This window comes from Nuphar pumila, chromosome 12 (assembly GCF_984573655.1).
Source record: "Nuphar pumila chromosome 12, dmNupPumi1.hap1.1, whole genome shotgun sequence".
In the NCBI taxonomy this organism is placed as follows: Eukaryota; Viridiplantae; Streptophyta; class Magnoliopsida; order Nymphaeales; family Nymphaeaceae; genus Nuphar; species Nuphar pumila.
In genome coordinates this window covers 104,283,849-104,304,502 of record NC_143260.1, presented here as the reverse complement: position 1 = coordinate 104,304,502, position 20,654 = coordinate 104,283,849, and the positions used below count along the sequence as shown (strand labels likewise).

The window sequence follows — 20,654 nt, the reverse complement described above, 5'->3', positions numbered from 1 at the left end:
TTGGAAAACCCACACCCCACCAAGCCCATGACTGACCTGAAAAAAAATTACAGACCCTACCATTTTTGGGCGAAGGAGTTGCGGCAGCCACGCAAGGAGGTCGGTTGGCGTCACCCGGCAAAGCTTCGAGCAGCAGTCCTAAAACTCGGAGGGCGATCCGAAAGTTAGAGAGAGATAGAGAGAGAGAGAGAGAAAGAAGGGGATAGCGAGAGAAAGGAGAAAGGGGTTCGGGGGTCCCTCTTTGTAGGAGGGAGGCCACCCGAAAAGGAAGGAAAACCTACCTTCCCGGCGGCTGCGTGTGCTCCCCCACCTCCCCATCTCCTTATGTGTTAGGGTTCGGCTGAACCCTAACACCCGATGTCTCGGGGGAGAGGGTTTCCCCCTTTCAAAAATCTTTTTATCGGGCAACCCATATCGGGTTGCCCTTTTTAACCCCTCTTTTCATTTAACAGGGTGTGGGTCGGGTCCGGGTCCGGGTCCGAACCGCGACCTGCGACGCTGGACCCGGTAGCGATTTGGATCCGGGGAATAAAAAAAAATGTGGATCTGAGTCGTGTGAAGAATAGTGGATCCATGGGTTGGATCCACTTGGGTCCGACGATGGATTCGACCAGTTTATTTGCTATTACACCCATATTTTTTTTCTTTTTGGATTCGGGTAACGGATCCTATGCCCAAATCATGCTAAAAAAAAATATGTATATACACAAATTTTCTAGGTAATTGTATAAAATTTGCGATTATTACAATCGTTCCCTTCAACTATTCTTCGCAAACATAGTGACAATCTATCTCAATATGTTTTGTTCACTCATAAAATGTGTGATTGTTGGCTATATATATGGCATTTTTGTTATTGCAGCATAGTTTTGAAGGTTCTGAAACATCACCGCCCATATCTGAAAGTAGTGCTCTCATCTACACCTTGGTGGTTGTTGTAGCCATCGCGCTGTACTCAGCTTCTGTGGAGGATAAAGACACTTTCTGTTGTTTTTTGAATTGCCAAGAGATGAGGGAATCACCTAAAAACACACAAAACCCAGTAGTTGAGTGACGGTTATTGAGATTTTCTCCCCAATCAGAATTAGTATAAGCAATAAGATTTAAAGATGATGAAGAGGATAAAAATAGTCCTTTACATATAGTTTTCTTGATGTACCGAACTATTCTTAATACTGTACTCATGTGAACCGATGTGGGCGCATGTTGAAATGGACTTGCATTGTGTACTACTGCATACGCAATGTCTGGTCTAGTAATACATAGATACATTTTTGAGGTAGGTGTTCCTGTGTGATTTCGGGGCTGCATAACAGCCGACATCACCCCCACATTGCAGAGCTCGAAGCGGAAACCCCCAAATTGCAGAGCTCGAAGGGAAAACCCCTTGCCAATCGACTGATTTGGGTTTTTGGAAAACCCACACCCCACCAAGCCCATGACTGACCTGAAAAAAAATTACAGACCCTACCATTTTTCGGCGAAGGAGTTGCGGCAGCCACGCAAGGAGGTCGGTTGGCGTCACCCGGCAAAGCTTCGAGCAACAGTCCTAAAACTCGGAGGGCGATCCGAAAGTTAGAGAGAGATAGAGAGAGAGAGAGAGAAAGAAGGGGATAGCGAGAGAAAGGAGAAAGGGGTTCGGGGGTCCCTCTTTGTAGGAGGGAGGCCACCCGAAAAGGAAGGAAAACCTACCTTCCCGGCGGCTGCGTGTGCTCCCCCACCTCCCCATCTCCTTATGTGTTAGGGTTCGACTGAACCCTAACACCCGATGTCTCGGGGGAGAGGGTTTCCCCCTTTCAAAAATCTTTTTATCGAGCAACCCATATCGGGTTGCCCTTTTTAACCCCTCTTTTCATTTAACAGGGTGTGGGTCGGGTCCGGGTCCGGGTCCGAACCGCGACCCGCGACGCTGGACCCGGTAGCGATTTGGATCCGGGGAATAAAAAAAGTGGATATGAGTCGTGTGAACAATAGTGGATCCATGGGTTGGATCCAATTAGGTCCAACGATGGATTCGACCAGTTTATTTGCTATTACACCCATATTTTTTTTCTTTTTGGATTCGGGTAACGGATCCTAGGCCCAAATCATGCTAAAAAAAAAATGTATATACACAAATTTTCTAGGTAATTGTATAAAATTTGCGATTATTACATCCTTTCCTCCTAAAAAGAATTTCGTCCTCAAAATTTACCTGTAGGTGCTTACTCGAACAGCTTGGGGTATTTTTCTCGCATATTAGCCTCTGGTTCCCACGTGCTTTCATCGATGCCATGGTGTTGCCATCTCACCTTGACGAGATGAATGGTCTTTGATCTTAAGACTCGCTCGCTTTGTTCCAATATTTCTACTGGTTTTTCTTCCATTGTTAGGTCTTCCCTTATATCTACATCCTCATACTGGATGACATGCGATGGATCTTGAAGATATTTCCTTAACATAGATACATGGAACGGGTTATGAATCTGCGCATACTGAGGAGGTAGGGCTATACGATAGGCCGTTTCTCCAATCCGTTCCAAAATCTCAAAAGGTCCGACATATCTGGGACTCAATTTTCCTTTCTTACCAAAACGAAACACACTCTTGGTGGGTGATACCTTCACAAAGACCCGATCCCCCACATCAAAAGTGAGCTCCCTACGCCTCTGATCTGCATAACTCTTTTGTCGACTCTGGGCTGTGAGCAATCTATCTCTTATCATCTTGATCTGTTGGGTATAATGTTGTAACACAATTGGTGATTCTACCGACCGTTCACCAATTTCATCCCAATACACCGGTGATCTACAGGGTCTTCCGTACAGAGCTTCGAAAGAAGCCATGCCGATACTCGCATGGTAACTATTATTGTAAGCATATTCGGCTAAAACAACATGCTTGTCCCACTCACCTTTCCAATCCAACATACATGCTCGCAGCATATCTTCTAGCGTCTGGATAGTCCTCTCTGATTGTCCGTCAGTCTGGGGATGAAAAGCGGTACTCAGCTTCAGTTTCGTACCCAAGGCCTGTTGCAACTGACCCCAAAACCGAGAAGTAAATCGAGGATCTCGATCTGATATAATAGAGACTGATACTCCATGCAGTCGAACAACCTCTCTGATGTATAAGTCTGCTAAGCTCTCGAGGGATTGATTTATTCGTATGGGTAGAAAGTGAGCCGATTTAGTCAGTCGATCCACTATTACCCATATAGCGTCATGTTGTTTTCGTGTTTTGGGCAAACCCACCACGAAGTCCATGGTGATTTCTTCCCATTTCCACTGTGGAATCTCCATTTGCTGCATCATTCCGCCAGGCTTCTGATGTTCCACCTTGACTTGCTGACAAGTCAAACACTTCGAGACATAACTTGCGACCTCACGCTTCATTCCATTCCACCAATACCCTCGTTGTAAATCTTTAAACATTTTTGTGCCCCCTGGGTGTATGGTGTACTTGGACCTATGTGCTTCACCCAATAGTTCTTCTTTCAACTTTGGATCACTAGGGACCCAAAGTCGCTTTTGCATCCATATACTGCCATCTTCTTTGAGTGAGAAGTGTGAATTTTCTTGTTGGGCTAGTGACTTCAGTTTCTCATACTGGGGATCCTCTTTCTGACCTTCAATAATCTTTGTAAGGATCTCCGGATGAGCAGATAAATTAGATAATTTGATATTTCCCACGATATCTGAGAACGATTTCCAATCAATGAATTCCTCCACCAAATTCCACCATTTTGTCAAAAGACTAGACAAACTGCAACCAGCTTTTCGGCTGAGGGAGTCAGCTACCACATTTGCCTTTCCTGGGTGATAGGAAATGGTAAAATCGTAATCTTTTATAAACTCCAACCATCGTCGTTGTCGCATGTTCAACTCTTTCTGGGAAAACAGGTACTTGAGACTTTTGTGATCAGTAAATACCTCGAATTGTTCCCCATACAGGTAATGTCGCCATATTTTCAAAGCGAATACTACGGCTGCCAATTCGAGATCATGAGTAGGATAGTTTCGTTCATGAATCTTTAATTGGCGAGAGGCATATGCTATCACCTTACCATTTTGCATTAAAACACATCCCAACCCAGTACCTGATGCGTCAGAGTAGACCACAAAACCACCATGACCTGAAGGTAAAGCCAACACTGGTGCGGTGGTAAGCTTCTTCTTTAAGATTTGGAAACTCTCCTCGCACTTATCCGTCCATTCAAACTTGATTCCTTTCCTCAGGAGCTTGGTCATGGGCATAGCAATCCGTGAAAAGTCCTGAATGAATCTTCTATAATAGCCTGCTAATCCTAGAAAACTCCTGATATCGCTGATATTCTTCGGTTGACCCCAATTTAATACAGCTTCAACTTTAGCCGGGTCCACAGCGACTCCATCTCGCGATATGACATGACCCAAGAACATGACCTTCTCGAGCCAGAATTCGCACTTGGAGAATTTGGCGAACAACTGTTGTTCCTTGAGAGTCCCCAATACGATCCTCAAATGTTCACGATGTTGTTCTATACTTTCAGAGTATATAAGTATATCATCAATAAAAACAATCACAAAAGTATCCAAGTACGCTCTGAATACCCGATTCATCAAATCCATGAATGCGGCGGGAGCATTTGTCAGTCCGAATGGCATGACTACGAACTCGTAGTGACCGTACCTTGTTCTAAAGGCCGTCTTAGGAATATCCTCGTCCTTGATCCGAAGTTGGTGATACCCAGATCTAAGATCGATTTTTGAAAACACCTTAGCCCTTTGCAATTGGTCGAACAAGTCTTCAATGCGAGGTAGGGGATACTTATTTTTGACTGTTGCTTGATTCAACATCCGATAGTCTATACACAGCCTCATAGAACCATCTTTCTTCTTTACAAAAAGAACTGGTGCTCCCCATGGTGATACGCTCGGTCTAATGAAACCTTGCTCCATCAACTCCTGGAGTTGTTTCTTCAGCTCCTCCAACTCTACTGGGGCCATACGATAAGGCGCTTTCGAGATCGGTGTCGTCCCAGGCACCAATTCGATATGAAAATCCACCTCACGCTGTGGAGGTAATCCAGGCAACTCATCCGGAAACACTTCTGGGAATTCCCGAACCACTTCAAGTTCTTCTAAAGGTGTGACCTTCGACTCGCAGGAGAATACATTTACTAGGAATGCTCGGCACCCCTGGCGCATATACTTCTGAACCTTTAATATCGATGCAATTCGGCCCTTCACTGTAGGTCTAGAGAGTCGAAACTCAACCTTTGGCAATCCTGGTCGGGACAAAGCCACTTTCCCTTGGCGACAGAGAACGTTGGCATAATGTTCATATAACCAATCCATCCCCAATATGACATCATACTCAGTCATATCGAGCAAGATTAGGTCAGCAGGTAAGTTCTGCCCTTCAAGTACAATTATGACATCAGGGATGTAGTTTACACATATCGAATTATATCCTATCGGATTGTACACATATAATTCATGTTTCAGAGATTCAGTACGTGCACCAAGTAATTTTGCAAATTCTACGGATATGAACGAATGTGTAGCACCACAGTCAAATAGAACAAGTGCAGCACAGCCATTGACAAATACAGTACCTTGTACCAGATTTTCTTTCTCCAACTCCTCCGCAGTGGTGGCATATACTCGTCCAGGCACCCTCTTCTGTGAATTTTACTGTGGTGTTTGCTGTGGCTGAGATGGTTGATGCTGCTGCCCTCCTCCGGTATTACGTTTCTGCATATCCGCCATCTTCTTGTGGCACTGACGGGCATAATGACCCATCTTTCCACAATAGAGACATGCACCTGTGTCTCTGGGGCAAGGTTGTCCATAGTGGAACCGGTTGCACTTCTGACACACCCGATTTTGTCCTTGTTGTTGCGGAGGACGATTTTCAGCATTGTACTTCTGCTTCTTGTAAGGTGGCTGGTACTTCTTGCCACCGTGGTGCTGCGGCGGACCGGCTCCCCGTTTCCCCGGTGTGTCCCCTTGACTCTTCCTTCATCGCTCCCATTCTTCATTCAGCATAGTAGCCACTTCAATGGCTTGTGCAAGGGTGGACGGCAGATTTATCATCACTCGTGGTCGTAATCCGTCCTTGAGTCCACGGACATACCTAGTTGCTCTGGCTTTATCATTCGCGAACAAATTTGGGCAATAACGCTCCAAGGTCCGAAATTTGGTAGTGTATTCCACCAAATTCATATTTCCTAGAGTAAGCTCCAAGAACTCCTGATGCTTCTGATCACGAGCGTACTGGGGGAAATATGTCTCTAAAAATGTCCGCTTGAAATCTTCCCATGGAATAGTATCCACTCCGGTAAAGTGGATGGTTCGGGTTGTGTCCCACCACTTTTGTGCATCTTCCGTCAAGCGGTAAGTGCCGAAGTCCGTTTGCTTATCATCGGGAACAGACAGAACCCGAAAAGCTCGTTCTGTCTCTGCAATCCAACTCTCGGCTAGTTCAGGATCGGCCTTGCCTGAGAAGGTAGGCGGGTTCAACTTCAAGAACTTCTCATACGTGATTGTGCTCGTGTTATGCTTTTCACTTATGGCTGCGGCTAACTCCGCCTGGTGGCGCATTTGGGTGTCCATGGTTTGAGCCAGATTACCAAGAGTTTCCATCACGAACCCCCTTTGATCCTGCCATTCGTTCGCCGTGCTCGAACTAGCCTGGGATCGACGATACATCTAATAACCATTTCAATACACACAGTTTTACTATCTTTGAATTGTAGCGTTCCTAAAATCATTACATGTATATATCTATACTTATACAGAAAAAAAACAATGCAATTATCATGCCTAATAAAGTAAAAAGGATAAAAATATACTCACAGAGCGATCTCAGGATGTGGCATGACTGTAATCTTTGATTTATTGTTCCCAGGCTCTGATACCATAACTGTAACGCCCCGAAATTTAACCCAAATTTTTAAAGTTTTTTTTTTTTAAGCGGAAACAACTAATAATTCCCGGTTTAAGCATTTCAGAACGATACAGGAAGGTAAAAGCAAACCACACCATTTATTTCCATTTCAATAATAATAAAATCCAACATCAGAGTTTTCACATTGTGAGTCTCAAAACAAAAATCTCAATCTGAAAGAAAGCAGAACCGCCAGGGAACAAATAGATCAGGTCTTGGTCAACGCCTCATCCCACATCGCTCATAGTACTACTCATCTCCTGAAAATGATAAAAATTATAGGAATTAGACTACCACGTCTAAGTAGAGAAACTGTATTCTTAATGCAGGTAAACCATGGACCTAGTATGTGATGTGGAATTTCAGCTTATTAAGAAGTACACAAAAAGACTATGTAAAAGCAGTAACAGGCATATATTTAAACAGACAAACAGATGAGGCAACAATTATAATTAAGCAATTAAAGCATATTCTACAACAATAACAACAGTGATGCATAACATTCATGTAGCAAATTATCCTATGAATCTGAGTATCTCATCTCTACACATTTCAGGACTTCATTTCTTTACAAGCTCAGAACATGCTGGAAAAATATAAACAATGTCTCTCTAGAACTCCTCTCCCTGTGATACCTAAAATGTTCTAATTGATATTTATCTTTTCTTATCCCGCGGGTACACACGGGCCGAGGCAACCATCACAGAAGAGAGCGTTCGGGGGTATATTATTCGAAGTTATTTTATTAACCCGAACATTCTAACTGTGACTGAAATCCCAAGGGAGCGGCCAGTGACCGAGAGAACCTCCCAAAGGCCAAAACCAAACAGGATGCATCCCTAACTTCTGCAGAAGAACAAAGAGCTACCACCTAGGACAATATTGGTAGTCCGGGTCCCCCCAACTCCGAGGACTGGGGACCAACGAGTCGCTTTACGCTCGAACAAATAAACACGTCCCCGGAGTCTTGTACCACCTACCCTCTCCAAGGTAAGCCCGAATTTGAGTGGGTTAATCTTTTCATTTAGTTATTTTCCCGAAGTATGGGGCATTTCCCCAACTTCCTTCTGCTATCATAGTAGTAGAATTCCCAACCTTAGTCATTTTACCAAGGTGTATAAACCATCCAAATCCTTTTTCCATATTGATTGCTTAAACCCACTCAAAGTGCTCCGGTGCCTTTAAACCAGTCAAGCACGAATTACATTTAAGTTTCTTATCAGTATTATGATCATTATTCTAAATGCCTTGGTACTTTTAAACCAATCGGACACAAATGCCCCGGGATCTTTCACCCAGTCAGGCCCTCAGAAATTAACCTTTAATTTTTCTCACCAATGTTGTTAACATTAAGTACATGCTTATTAACCAAAGTACCTACATCAGGTACCCAATCCATATTGCCCAATTAGGCAAGGTTTTCCAAGCAACCCCCTTGCGGGAAGGCACATATCCATATGTCACTAAGTGCACCATCATATATTTGAACTGAATGTAACAACCGTAAGCATATGCAGACTTCTGTATACGTTCAACAATGGTGTATGTGGTCAGTTATCACAATTCATCTTGCAATTTTGCCATAAAGCAGAAAATTGGGAAAAAGTAAAACGATGCATAGATATCAATTTCATAGGCAGCTGGATAGTAACCCGAACGTCCTCATAATAGGCAAAAAAAAAAAAAACATTAAGTATCAGTTGATGTGTAGCTTTCTATGAAACCGAATGTCATCGTAATGGGCAGCTAACTATGTAGTGAGCATCAGATTAGTGTGAATTGAATGAAGTAGAGTATCCTCATAACAGGCACCATTTTGCTAACATAATCTAAAGTACACATGCCATATTTCACAGACTTGGTTAAAATACACAGACAATAATAATAACATAATTAGGTACCCTATGCCTAAAAGAAATACATGAATTTCCATTTCAGTTCGGCCGCCACACAGCCTACATTAAGCATGCTCTGTTTCACAAAAATAACAGGCACTATTCAGCAACCATAATCTCAAATAAGTATGCTGTATTTCTTAGACTCATGGCAAAATACACAGTAAAAAATAAAACATGATCAGATACACCATGCCTAAAAGAATTAAATGTATTTCAATTGCAGTTCGGCTACCACACATCCTACATTAAGCAGGCTCTGTTTCACAAATTACACATACGCAGGCCAGAATAGCTCACAAGAAAGGGACTACTGAACAAATGCAATCAAAGAATGGGACCCTTCCCCAACTTATTCAGCTAAATAAAAGAAAACAAAAACTAAATGCAATCACATAATTAAAAATTGGATCTGCTGGCAATTTAAATTTTCATTGAACCCGACTCAAAGCAATGCATCATGAATCGTGCAAAAAAAATGATACAGATTCTCCCCTCCCTTTTATCCTAATTTTGTCCCTAAGCACACACTGAACCGACCTAAATCTCTTTCGATTTGGCCAGTGGCATCGAATCCGATCACATCAGTGAAGCAGTGATCAAAGATTCTTATAAATAATCAAACTGTTCTTTAAAAACCTATAGTTTTTCCCATGCTTTCTTCTTTCTTCTGTTCTAACCTAATCTTCCAATTGAATGAACCTAACTATTAAGAACCCATATCCTTAATCAGCACAACAATTCCACGGTCTACTAATCTCGTTAAGAGCCACTGTCCTTACTCTGCAAAATGGAAATTGAGGTACTAAATGTGAAGGGTCATACTGTACACCCTCCCCTAACTAGACTCAGCAAGAATTCTGTCACATTCAAAGTCCCCTCATTTTATTTCACGACCCCCCCCCCCCCTTTTTGAGGTAGGTGTTCCTGTGTGATTTCGGGGCTGCATAACAGCCGACATCACCCCCACATTGCAGAGCTCGAAGGGGAAACCCCCAAATTGCAGAGCTCGAAGGGAAAACCCCTTGCCAATCGACCGATTTGGGTTTTTGGAAAACCCACACCCCACCAAGCCCATGACTGACCTGAAAAAAAATTACAGACCCTACCATTTTTGGGCGAAGGAGTTGCGGCAGCCACGCAAGGAGGTCGGTTGGCGTCACCCGGCAAAGCTTCGAGCAGCAGTCCTAAAACTCGGAGGGCGATCCGAAAGTTAGAGAGAGATAGAGAGAGAGAGAGAGAGAGAAAGAAGGGGATAGCGAGAGAAAGGAGAAAGGGGTTCGGGGGTCCCTCTTTGTAGGAGGGAGGCCACCCGAAAAGGAAGGAAAACCTACCTTCCCGGCGGCTGCGTGTGCTCCCCCACCTCCCCATCTCCTTATGTGTTAGGGTTCGGCTGAACCCTAACACCCGATGTCTCGGGGGAGAGGGTTTCCCCCTTTCAAAAATCTTTTTATCGGGCAACCCATATCGGGTTGTCCTTTTTAACCCCTCTTTTCATTTAACAGGGTGTGGGTCGGGTCCGGGTCCGGGTCCGAACCGCGACCTGCGACGCTGGACCCGGTAGCGATTTGGATCCGGGGAATAAAAAAAAATGTGGATCTGAGTCGTGTGAACAATAGTGGATCCATGGGTTGGATCCACTTGGGTCCGACGATGGATTCGACCAGTTTATTTGCTATTACACCCATATTTTTTTTCTTTTTGGATTCGGGTAACGGATCCTAGGCCCAAATCATGCTAAAAAAAAATATGTATATACACAAATTTTCTAGGTAATTGTATAAAATTTGCGATTATTACAATCGTTCCCTTCAAATATTCTTCGCAAACATAGTGACAATCTATCTCAATATGTTTTGTTCACTCATAAAATGTGTGATTGTTGGCTATATATATGGCATTTTTGTTATTGCAGCATAGTTTTGAAGGTTCTGAAACATCACCGCCCATATCTGAAAGTAGTGCTCTCATCTACACCTTGGTGGTTGTTGTAGCCATCGCGCTGTACTCAGCTTCTGTGGAGGATAAAGACACTTTCTGTTGTTTTTTGAATTGCCAAGAGATGAGGGAATCACCAAAAAACACACAAAACCCAGTAGTTGAGTGACAGTTATTGAGATTTTCTCCCCAATCAGAATTAGTATAAGCAATAAGATTTAAAGATGATGCAGAGGATAAAAATAGTCCTTTACATATAGTTTTCTTGATGTATCGAACTATTCTTAATACTGTACTCATGTGAACCGATATGGGCGCATGTTGAAATGGACTTGCATTGTGTACTACTGCATACGCAATGTCTGGTCTAGTAATACATAGATACATTAATGATCCGATAAGTTGCTTATAAAGAGTTGAATCATCTAATAACACTCCATCTTCAAATCTCATTTTTGCATTTATCACTTCAGGAGTATCGACATACTTTGTGTCAGTGATTCCCGAACGCGCAACAATATCAGCAGAAAACTTGATTTGAGACAAAATGTACCCTCTTGGCGAGTAGGCTACTTCAATCCCTAAGAAATATCTCAAAAACAAAGGTCAGTCATATCAAAAGATTTTTTAAGCATAGTTTTGATTTCTTCAATTTTCTTCTAATCATTTCCAGTAATGATTATATCATCAACATACAAAAGAATAATAATAAGTGAGGTACCTATAGAGCTTACAAAAAGAGCAATGTCAATGTAACAAAATTTAAAACCAAAGTTCAATACAGTACTACTAAACCGACCATACCATGCTTTAGGGGCTTGTTTAAACCCATATAAAGCCTTTTGAAGTCGAAAAACCATACAATTTTCAATAGTCAAACCAGGGGGAGGATCCATGTACACTTCTTCATTTAAATTTTCATTTAAGAATACATTCTTAACGTTTAACTGATATATAGGCCATGGTCTAATAGATGATATCGTACCTAGAACCCTAACTGTGGTCATACGAGCTACTGGGGCAAATGTTTTCTCATAATCTAGTCTATATTCCTGAGAGTATCCTTTTGCAACTAATCTTGCTTTATATCTTTCTAGGGACCCGTTGTTAAAATATATATATATATATATTTACTCTAAAATACCCGATAGGGGTATTTTGGTCTTTGCATGTAATATAAGTTGTTTTAAAAGAACTTATTTTTAGGCTTTTATTTTCCTTAATTTTTCTTTTTTATCTCCCTTTTGAATCATCGGGGACCTCACAAAGGGAGTCGTTGGGGTCCCCAACGACTCCTTTGTGGGGAGCCCCAATGCTCCCCCTTTCTCCCTTTTTGGGTTACGCTTGCACTTTTAGTGCTTGTGTTCTTGGCTCCTTTAAAGAGTGTTGTATTATTGGTGTTTCCGCTATTTTCATTACACTTTCTTGGATTTAAAACTTGTCTTTTCAAATCAGATATTTGATATGAACTCACCTAATTGGAAAATGAATTATGTGAGTATGTATTGTCTTTTTATGACATCTGGATTGTCCATCCCAAAATTTTATAGGATGCATCATTTCTCTTAGCCTTGTTGTTGGGTCAGGGTTAGCCATTGAGGTGAGTTATATTTGCACCTCAAATCATCTTATCAATCTACAATAATGAAAGTTTATGTGTGTCGTGTTGACACTAGTCTTGGATCTTATTGATAGTTGAATAGCCTCTGGATCTATATATGCTTTTGTTGATTTAGAGATGTTTGTTGGGGGGAGTTGTGTGTACCGCGTTTTATGTCAGTTTAGATTGTCAACTTTTGGTTTGACTCTAACTGACACTTATTTGATCTCTGGATCTGAGAGTGTTGTATCACTCATTTGTTGTATGACCATTGTTATTATAGATGCTTATAACTCTATTTATCTGTGATGGCTATCTAGTTTTGAAACCATGGTGTTTCAAAAGATGGTTAAAATTAATATTCTTATTTATAACATTAGTGTGTTTCTATTACAAGTTTTCTTACCTCGAGCGTCTTCTCCTTTTTATGCTTCTTATCTAAGTGTTATTATATGTACACAAGAGATGTTTGTTTACACCTTCGTGCATTTTTTTGCTTATTGTTGGCATTGAGATTATACTCTTGATCTAGTCGCTGATACACTTGCTTTTATGTAGACAAGAGATGTTTATTTATACCTTCGTGTGTGATTTTAGCCCATCGTTGGCTTTGTGATTATGCACTTGTTGTAGTCATTGATACACTTGTTTTGGATATTATTATATGTAGGCAAGAGATGTTTATACACACCTTTGTGTGTGTCTTTGGCCCTTCAGTGGCATTATATTTGTGCTCTTATTCTAGTCGCTTATACACTTGATTTTTGAGGTTTGGAGGTATAGTGACGTGATTGCTTGTGATGGTCAAACTTGTGTTTTAATTTGCAAAATTCATTCATTATGATGCATGAGATTTTTAAAATCACTTCATATTTTTTTCTAAACTCATTTGCTCTTTTATGATAAATAGTTGAAATATTTTCATGCATTTTGCATTGTATATACCTTAGTTGCATAAGTTATCCCATGATTAATTGTCTTGCATAATTTGCATAAGGTTATGCTTTTCTAGGCATATATTCAATAAACAAATATATATTTTCTGCTTGTGTTGCCCTTTGTATTGTCCCATAGTGGACTTGTGCTTATGCACTTTTGTGCTTGTATTGTGCATTTGTGTCTTTGTGTTTTCCATGCTTGGACTTGTATATAGTTTTGCACTTTGCTTTTGTAATTTCGCATATTTCATTACATGTTTTTCTAAGCATTTCATTAGTGAAATCTCTTATGTGTATGCCGATAGTGGCTATTGTGTGTATTTGACACTTGGTATTATCTTTTGAAAAATTAATGTTTCTTTAACACTCTTATCTTTTATGTCTTCCGTTGTGTAAAACTATCTTGTGTTTTTAACTCTTTTATGAGTTATTTATTTAATGATCATGTCTTTTATGTGAAAAATATGAGTATTCACTTTAAATAATGCATGTTCTCATGAATGATTAAAAGTGATAAAAGGTTTATCGTATGATTTGTTCATGTTAAATGTTGTTAAATTAACTTTATATATTGTATGTGTACTTTGGCCATCCTTTATAACATATAGCTAATATAATTATCTTTTGAATTCTTAAGATATATTTTTGTATAGTTGGATGTTTATGTTAGCACTATTTACAAGTTTTTAAGAATTGATAATAATTAAAGATCTCCTGTGTAATGGAGCATATAATGGAGCAACTCCTGATGAAAGCAACAAATGGAAGAAGTTGATGAAGACAAATGATGATATCTTGTGTAATGGGTTACTTATTTGTATTTGCAAACTTAGAGTGAGTCACTGTAAGTTTGAGGGGGGTGTTAAGAATAATGTATTTTTTTAATATATATATATTGGAGACTATGTCAAAAAATTTCTAGCTCCCAACGACGAAATCTAGATGTTGGGAGGCTCCTCCCTTTGGCTCCCTCTCCTTCTCTCCACTACTTCCTCTCTTTTTCTCTATAAAAGGATGTGAGTGTGTGCCTTTGTAAAGTGAGAGAGTGATGGGTAGTATTAGGTATTTTGTGTGTTTTGAGAGTTATGTAGTTTTACTTTTGTATCTCTAGTGTCCATTATGACTAGGGTTATTGAATGTAATTTTCCTTTGTCTATTATGAATAAAATTGCTCATTCACTTTTCATGTAACCTTTTTAGCTCTCAAGTTTTTATCAAAATGTTTTATGTTCTTGAAGACCCTTATGAAGTGCATTGGAATCCATGTCATTTCATGACAACACCGACTATCTAAAGGAGGAGCATCTTATTATGTTATTTTTGTAGATAACTATAGTAGACACACATGGAATTATTTTCTTAAACTCAAATCCGAATTATTTGATTGTTTTAAAAAATTTCATAGTTATGTTAAAAATCAATTTAAAGCCTTCATTAAAATCTTTAGATCCGATTCTGGATGAGAACCTATATCAAATGACTTAAAAATTATCTTAACCAACAAAGAATTGTTCATAAAAAATCATGTCCACATATACTACAACAAAATGGTTTGGCTAAAAGAAAACATAGGCACATTATTGAAATCACTAGGACTCTTCTCATATCCAAAAATATTCCAAAAAATTTTGGGCCAAAGCCGCTCTTATGGCGGTCTATTTAATTAATAGAATGGCTTTAACTATTTTAAGAAAAATTTTCTTATTGAAAATTTGTTTAAAATGCCTCCTGATTATAAAAGATTAAGGGTCTTTGGTTGCAAATGTTTTGTTTTTTCTTTAAAAAATGATAAGCTTTCCGCAAAGGCCATTCCTATTTTCTTAGGCTATGCCAAAAATAAAAAAGGATATAGGTGTTATGATATTGAAAATGACAAGTTTTATGTTTCAAGAAATGTGACTTTTCTTGAAAAGGAAAATGGATTTGGAAAAATTGAGTCTAAAAAACCATCTGAGTACTCTTTTTTGTTGATTTAATGCATAATGGTAATATTGAGGAGCATGATAATGATATTATTAATGTGAATGATGACAATGATGTCACTCCCAATCAAATACAAGTTTATTCTCATCGAACTCAAGAACATCCTCCATGTGCATTAGAAAGGTATTCTCAAAGTCAAAACATAGATCAACCTAGTGTTAGGAGATCTATGAGAATGTCTAAGGCACTTAGTAGGTTTGTATCCGACGAATCATTCGAACCACATTATAGAGCTTGTCTTGTGGCCATTCACTCCTACGTAGAACCCTTCTCATATAATGAGGCTAAAAATTATCAAGAATAAATTAATGCCATGAACAATGAATTAGAAGCTTTAGAAAAGGTAAAAACTTGAAAATTTTAAACTTTACCCAAGGAAAAGAAAACTATAGGATATAAGTAGGTTTACAAAGTTAAAACAAAAAATGATGGAACATTAGAGAGGCATAAAGCTAAACTTGTAGCTAAAGGATATAGTCAAGAGTACGGTATCGGACTATGAAGAGACATTTGCTCTTGTTGCTCGTATGACTATTGTTAGAACCCTCATTTCTATAGTTTCAATTGAAAAATTGCCTATTTTTTAGATGGATGTTAAAAATGCTTTTTTTAAATGACAATCTTAATAAGAAAGTTTATATGAAACCACCTTTAGTTTTAGAGTTAGCATATGAAAGATTTCTTCTCTTGCGAAAGGCTTTGTATGGCTTAAAACAAGCCCCTAAGGCTTGGTATGATCGATTTAATACTATGATGACTCAACTAGGTTTTAAATCATGTTATACTGACACTGTATTGTTTGTTAAGTCTTTTGATGCAGGGATAGTTATCTTGTTTCTCTATGTAGATGACATGATCATCATAGGAAGTGATAAGCAGAGAGTTAGTCATATCAAAGATGTTCTCAAGTCCAACTTTGATATGCAGATCTTGGTTTTTTGTGTTACTTTCTTGGTATTAAAGTTACACATTCACCTCGTGGTTATTTTTTGTCTCAGACCAAGTATATCATCGAGATAATAGAGCGATCTAGGATTTTTGATGAGAAAAGAGTTGATACTCCAAAGTCCAACAGCACTAATATGAAAAAAGATGATGGGGAGCCTCTGAAGGACCCAACTGCATATAGACAAATGATTGGAGCCCTATCTTATCTCTCTATTACTCGTCCTGATATTACTCATGATATTTATTTTGTTAGTCAATTTTAGCATACTCCTACTACAATACACATGAGTGTTGTAATGAGGATTATTATATATATTAAAAACACTAAAAAATATAGATTATTTCTTTCACCTTCATCCTCATTAGAAGTTATTGCATATTCTGATTCTGATTGGGGGGAGATGTGAATGATATACACTCAACCACTGTTTTTTTTGCATTTATAGGTGATTCTCTGATTTCGTGGAGATATAAGAAACAACAGAAGGTGTCTCTTTCTTCTACAGAAGTAGAGTATCATGCCATGGTGACAACTATTTCTGAAGCAATATGGTTGAGATAGTTGTTAGAAGACTTGGGAGTTCACATAGCAAAATCCTCAAGATTGTGTTGTGATAACAAGAGCACAATTTATATAGTGGGCAATCATACATTCCATGAAAGAACCAAGCACATCAAAATGGATTGCCACTACGTTCATGAAGAATTTCTAAAGAAGACCATCATGTTGCCATATGCCTCATTTGAGTATCAACTGACAAACTTCTTGTAACGCCCCGAAATTTTAACCCAGATTTTTGAGGATTTTTTTTTTTTTTAAACGGAAACAACTACTGATTACAGGGTTAAGTATTTCAGAACGATACAGGAAAGTAAAAGCAAACCACACCATTTATTCTTATTTCAAAAATAATAGAATCAGAGTTTCACATCATGAGTCTCAAAATAAAATTGTCCAATCCCAAAGAAAGTAGGACCGCCAGGGAACAAGTAGATCAAGTCTTGGTCAGCGCCTCATCCTGCGTCGCTCAAAGAACTACTCTGTGCCTGAAAATAATAAAAATTATAGGAATTAGACTACCACGTCTAAGTAGGAAAACTGTATTCTTAAAGCAGGTATGTCATGAATCTAGTATGTGATGTGTGAATCTTTCAGCTTATTAAAAAAAATCACACAAGGTAGAGTATGCATCAGCAGTAACCGACATATATCTAAACAGGCATGCAGATTATACAGCAGTTATAATTAAGCAATTTAAACATTTCATGCAACGACAACAATTAAACAAGGCATTAGAACATGTTATGCAACATAATAATTAAACAAGTATTTAAGCAATTAACCATTTTATGCATCACAATGACAGTCATGCAATCATTCGTGTAGCAGTCCCAATACGGATTTGATTATCTCATGTCTACTCATTTCAGGGCATCATTTAATCACAATTTCAGAACATGCTGGAAAAATATAAACCGGTCTCACTAGTATCTCCACTCGCGGTGATACCAAACATGTACTAATTTATGTTTATCTTGTCTTATCCCGTGGGTACACACGGGCCGAGGCAACCATCACAGAAAAGAACGTTCGGGGGTATGTTATTCAAAGGTGTTTTATTAACCCGAACATTCTAACTGTGACTGAAATCCCAAGGGAGCGATCAGTGACCGAGAGAAACTCCCAAAGGCCAAAACCAGAACAGGATGCATCCCTAACTTCTGCAGAAGAGTAACGAGCTACCACCTAGGACATATTGGTAGTCTGGGTCCCCCCCAACTCCGAGGACTGTGGACCAACGAGTCACTTTAGCTCGAAACAGTAAACATGTCCCCGGAGCTTTGTACCACCTACCCTCTCCAAGGTAAGCCCAAAACTGAGTGGGTTAATCTTTTCATTTAATTTATTTCCCGAATTACAGGGCATCTACCCCACTTCCTCCTACTACCACAGCAGTAGAAAATCCCAACCTTAGTCAATTCACCAAGGTTATAGAACAGTCCCAATCCTTTGTCATATTGATAGCATAACCCACCCAAATTGCTCCGGTGTCTTTGACTCAGTCAAGCAACAATATATAGATTTTTTTTTTCATTTTCATGTGGATTCACATCATAACTTCGATGGCCTATGCAAGACCCTCAATATACTGGCTGGACATTCGTATGTCCACCACAAACCGACCCATAGATTCGGTTGTCGAAACCCTATTATTATTACTGCTTTATTCTTTAATAGTAAATGGCCGCCACCCCTCCATGTATAACAAAAAAGGCATGTATTTGAAAACTCGACCAACAAGCAAAAGCACAGTTGGTGTCTTAAGATTCAGTGACAATACTATATACACTTCTCCCAATACACCCTCATTTGAACATCCCCCACGATATGCAGTTTTTTTTTTTTTCTTTTTATTTAATAATTTCAGAAATTATGTAGGGTCTGAACATAGTACTTTAGAAAAATGCACAGTTTCACATACATGGGAATATTGACGAATAGACCTCTAACTGGCCATTCGAACCTTCTAGATGGTGCACACATAATAACATTTGAATATTTTAAGGAATATGTAATTTGACCAACATAATTTATGCAGCAACTAAATATCAATTTATCTTCCCAAGCTACTTATGCAGTGAACACCAAAAATTTTCATGCAGCTTATTATGCAACTAATCCTCACATTAAATTTCCCAGTTACTTTGCAGCTTATTATATAACTAAACATCCATATAAATTTACTAGTTACTATGCAGTTTAATATGCAACTAAACATCAATTAAGATTACTATATACTGTGCAACTTAACAGGTAACTAAATATCAATGTAAATTTCTAAGTTACTACACAGTTTCATATATAACTAATTATCAGTTTGAAATTACTATGCATACGGTTGCTCAATTCTTAGCTTGAATGTGCAAATCTATAACTCCGTGAATAACTATTAAATCTAGAGATATCATTAAAAATATGAATCTTGAGCAGGTTACAATGAAACCTCATTTCAACCACCAGACCTAAAGAAACATTCTACTATGTGTTTCCCTGTACAACTGGGCAGAATATAGTCATTGCATAAATGGACGAAAATCATAAGTTCATGAAAGTAGTCAACCTCAAAGTGTCAGTTTTCGCATTAACACAACATACTATATTCAACCTGTTACTTGTTGACCCTAAGGTGCTACTAAAGTTAAGCAAGTAATAACAATTACACTAATTCAAACCAAATTGGGTGTTCCTTCCGGCAAGTCAACATCCAACAGGAAGTTCGTTTTTATGATCAGCGATAAGATGGCTGTTGGAGACCTTAAGACCCAAATCTCAGACTTTAACAACTGTCATAAACATAGCCGATTCTCTAAACTTTGTTATTTTTATCAAAAATCAGCACATGAAACAGGGATGGAAATAGACTCTAATGACCAACATAAACAGATCGTACTCCCTGATTATGAGTCTTTATACATCAAAAAACAATCGGATTTTCTTTAACATAAGATTGAGCTAGAAAAAATCCTAATCCGAGTTTATTCCATGCTAATATTGCAAAACCCCCAAGTCTGAAGTGATTTCCCACAGTCATCGGAAAACCCCCAAATGCAAACCCCACTTCATGCGATAATGAGCTTTCTTTCTCAACTGACCCACATACCCGGATGCACTCAACACCAAACAATAAAAGTACTGAAGTCCTACCATTTTCCGGCGAGGGTGTTGCGGCATCCACTGGAGGGGTCGGTCGGCCTGGGCAGCACCACCACCGGCGAGGTCGGCTCTTCACGGCAAGGCCTCGAGCTGCGGCTTGGGATTGGAGGGAGCTTCGAGGTTTAGAAAGGTAGAAAAGAGTGAGAGAGAGAAGAAAGGGTTCGGGTCCCCCTTTGTAGGTGGGTGACCTTCCAAAAAGGAAGGAAGCCCGGCGGCTGCGGGGTGCTTCCCCACCTCCCACCATCTTAGGTGTTAGGGTTCGGCTGAACCCTAACACTCGTTATCGCAGGGGAGAGGGTTTCCCCTCAAAAGCATTTTATCGGGCAACCCATATCGGGTTGCCCCCCCTTATTAGCCCCTCTTTTAATTTAACAGGGTGTGGGTCGGATCCGGGTCCGACCCACGACCTGCGATGCCGGATCCGATTGCAGTTTGGATCCGGGTCGCGTGAATAGCAGTGGATCCACTTGAGTCCAACAATGGTTTTTTTTTTTTTTAAATATTATTATTACTTATTTATTTATATAGTATTATTAAAATACTCAAATATGCACATTTTTCTTTTTGGATCCAATAACGGATCCCAGGCCCAAATCCACATTATTCTTTAAGTTTAGTGTGAAATTTGTGGTTCTTACATCCTTTCCTCCTAAAAAAAAAATTCGTCCTCGAAATTTACCTGTCGGTGTTTACTCGAACAGCTCGGGGTATTTTTCTCTCATATT

The 20,654-nt window shown here is 39.4% G+C and overlaps 1 protein-coding gene across 5 annotated transcripts in view; it reads right to left on the bottom strand.

The window, feature by feature from the left end:
- The window catches only part of LOC149821428 (guanylyl cyclase 1-like), a 145,338-nt gene that overhangs the window by 19,227 nt on the left and 105,457 nt on the right, over positions 1-20,654 (bottom strand). The window lies entirely within an intron of this gene.